Source organism: Arachis ipaensis, chromosome B4 (assembly GCF_059453495.1).
Source record: "Arachis ipaensis isolate K30076 ecotype BB chromosome B4, ASM5945349v1, whole genome shotgun sequence".
NCBI lineage: Eukaryota > Viridiplantae > Streptophyta > Magnoliopsida > Fabales > Fabaceae > Arachis > Arachis ipaensis.
The window spans coordinates 95949919-95953388 of NC_142439.1; the positions used below are offsets into that span (position 1 = coordinate 95949919).

Here is a 3470-nt window from a genome sequence, read left to right on the forward strand (position 1 = left end):
GATCGACCCTTACTCATGTAAGGTTTATTACTTGGACGACCCAGTGCACTTGCTGGTTAGTTGTGCGGAATTGTGACAAAGTGTGATTCATGTTTGAGAGCTCCAAGTCCTTTGGCGCCATTGTTGATGATTATAATTTCGTGCACCAAGTTTTTGGCGCCGTTGCCGGGGATTGTTCGAGTTTGGACAACTGACGGTTCATCTTGTTGCTTAGATTAGGTACTTTTCTTTTTATCTTTCAGAATTTCTAAGAATGAATTCTAGAGTTTCAAGGTGATGTTCTTATCATCACAAAAGCTGATTGATTCTCATCAATTTAGCTGCTGAATGTAATGTCCTGCTGAAGCTTGGCTAGCCATGTCTAATCCTTTTTAGACTAAAGCTTTAGACTAACATTGCATGATTCCTGGAATTCTTATTAAAAGTTTTGATTCTCTTTATTTTCTTTTCTATATAATTTTCAAAAAACCACAAAAAAAATTTATAAAATCATAAAAATAAAAAATATTTTATGTTTCTTGTTTGATTCTAGTATCAATTTTTAAGTTTGGTGTCAATTGCATGTCTTTATTCTTGCATTTTTCGAATATATGCATTATGTTCTTCATTGATCTTCAAGTTGTTCTTGATGAATTCATAGCTCTGATCTTTAATTTCTCTTATTTTGTGTCTTTTGTTGTTTCTTACATGCATTTTTAAATTGTTATAGTCCTTAGTATACAAACTTCTAAATTTGGTGTCTTGCATGCATTGGTTGTTTAATCTTAGTTGCATTCTTTTTATTATTGTTTCTCATCATTTAAAAATTCAAAAAAAAAATTTTAAATTGTGTCTTTTCAAGTCAATAACACAGAGAATTGAAGATTCAGAACATTTAGCAAAGGAATTAAACAGAAAAAGCTGGGCGTTCAAAACGCCCAGTGAAGAAGGAAAACTGGCGTTTAAACGCCAGCCAGGGTACCTGGCTGGGCGTTTAACGCCCAAAAAGGTAGGATTGTGGGCGTTAAATGCCAGAATGGATGCCATTCTGGACGTTTAACGCCAGAATGACACTAGAGGGAAGATTTTGTTTTTAATTCAAATTTTTTTTCAAATATTCATAATTTTTCAAAATCAAATCTTTTCAATCATATCTTTTCAAAATCAATTTCTTTTCAAATTTTTTATTTATTACTATTTTCGAAAATCCTTGCTACAATTAGTGATTTAATTCAAAATTTTCAAGTTGTTACTTGCCTATTAAGAAAGGATCAAATTTTAAATTCTAGAATCATATCTTCTAAATTCTTGTTAGTCAAGCAATCAACTTTAATTTTAAAACTTTCTCTTTTTAATTTGATCTTCAATCATATCTTCTCAATCATATCTTTTCAATCACATCTTTTTCAAAATTAATTTTCAATCATATATTTTTAATTTCTAATTTCAAAATCTTTTTCAAAAATCACTTTATTTCTTTCCCAATCTTAGTTTTTGAAAATCATCAATCAATTTTCAAAAATTTCTTTTAATTATTTCAAAATCTTTTAATTAATTTTCGAAAATTCTTCCCTTCTTCTCACATCTTTCTATTTAAGGGACTAACACTCCTCCTCAAGGTGCAATTCGAACTCTATCCCTCTTAATAAGTTTGAATTCTCCTCTCTCTACCTCCTCCTTCTATTCTTCTTTTCCTCTGACACCTCAAGGAATCTCTATACTGTGACATAGAGGATTCCCTACTTTCTTGTTCTTTTCTCTTTCATATGAGCAAGAGCAAAGATAAAGGCATACTTGTTCAAGCTAATCCTGAACCTGAAAGGACCTTGAAGAGAAATCTAAGAGAAGCTAAAGCACAATTCTCTCTAGAGGGCCTAACAGAGCTTTTCAAGGAAGAAGAAACCATGGCAGCCGAAAACAACAATGCCAACAATGCAAGGAAGGTGCTTGGTGGCTTTACTGCACCTACTCCTGACTTTTATGGGAGAAGCATCTCAATCCCTGCCATTGGAGCAAACAACTTTGAGCTTAAGCCTCAATTAGTTTCTCTAATGCAACAGAATGGCAAGTTTCATGGACTTCCATTAGAAGATCCTCATCAGTTCTTAGCTGAATTCTTGCAAATCTGTGACACTGTCAAGACCAATGGGGTTGATCCTAAAGTCTACAGACTTATGCTCTTTCCTTTTGCTGTAAGAGACAGAGCTAGGCATGGTTGGATTTACAACCTAAAGAAAGCCTGAACTCTTGGGAAAAGCTAGTCAATGCCTTCTTGGCAAAGTTCTTTCCACCTCAAAAATTGAGCAAGCTTAGAGTGGAAGTCCAAACCTTCAGACAGAAGGAAGGTGAATCCCTCTATGAAGCTTGGGAAAGATACAAGCAATTGATCAGAAGATGTCCTTCTGACATGCTTTCTGAATGGAGCATCATAGGTATCTTCTATGATGGTCTGTCTGAACTATCCAAGATGTCATTGGATAGCTCTACTGGAGGATCTCTTCATCTGAAGAAGACGCCTGCAGAAGCTCAGGAACTCATTGAAATGGTTACAAATAACCAATTCATGTACACTTCTGAAAGGAACCCTGTGAATAATAGGACAACTCAGAAGAAAGGAGTTCTTGAGATTGATACTCTGAATGCCGTATTGGCTCAGAACAAAATATTGACTCAGCAAGTCAATATGATTTCTCAGAGTCTATCTGGAATGCAAGTTGCACCAGGCAGTACTAAGGAAGCTTCCCCTGAAGAAAAAGCTTATGATCCTGAGAACCCTGCAATGGAAGAAGTGAATTACATGGAGAACCCTATGGAAACACCTATAATCCTTCATGGAGAAATCATCCAAATCTCCCATGGAAGGATCAACAGAGACCTCAACAAGGTTTCAACAACAATAATGGTAGAAGAAACAGGTTTAGCAATAGCAAACCCTTTCCATCATCTTCTCAGCAACAGACAGAGAATTCTAAGCAAAGCCACTCTGACTTAGCACCCATTGTCTCTGACCTAATCAAAACCACTCAAAGTTTCATGACTAAAACAAGGTCCTCCATTAGAAATTTGGAGGCACAAGTGGGTCAGCTGAGTAAGAAAATTACTGAACTCCCTCCTAGTACTCTCCCAAGCAACACAGAAGAGAATCCAAAGAGAGAGTGCAAGGCCATAAACACGTCTCACATGGCCAAACCTGGAGAGGAGGAAGAAGCAGTGATCTCCACTGAGGAAGACCTCAATGGACGTCCACTGACCTCCATGGAGTTCCCTGATGAGGAACCATGGGAATCTGAGGCTCACACAGAGACCATAGAGATTCCATTGAATTTACTTCTGCCATTCATGAGCTCTGACGAGTATTCTTCGTCTGAAGAGGATGAAGATGTTACTGAATAGCAAGTTGCTAAGTACCTTGGAGCAATCATGAAGCTAAATGCCAAGTTATTTGGTAATGAGACTTGGGAGGATGAACCTCCATTGCTCATCAAAGAACT

At 36.4% G+C, this 3470-nt stretch overlaps 1 non-coding gene across 1 annotated transcript; it reads right to left on the minus strand.

The window, feature by feature from the left end:
* Positions 1-2284: 2284 nt before the first annotated feature.
* Positions 2285-2392, minus strand: LOC148568454 (small nucleolar RNA R71). Its single transcript, XR_015881683.1, has one exon. It is a non-coding gene; the product is annotated as a small nucleolar RNA R71 (small nucleolar RNA).
* Positions 2393-3470: the final 1078 nt, after the last annotated feature.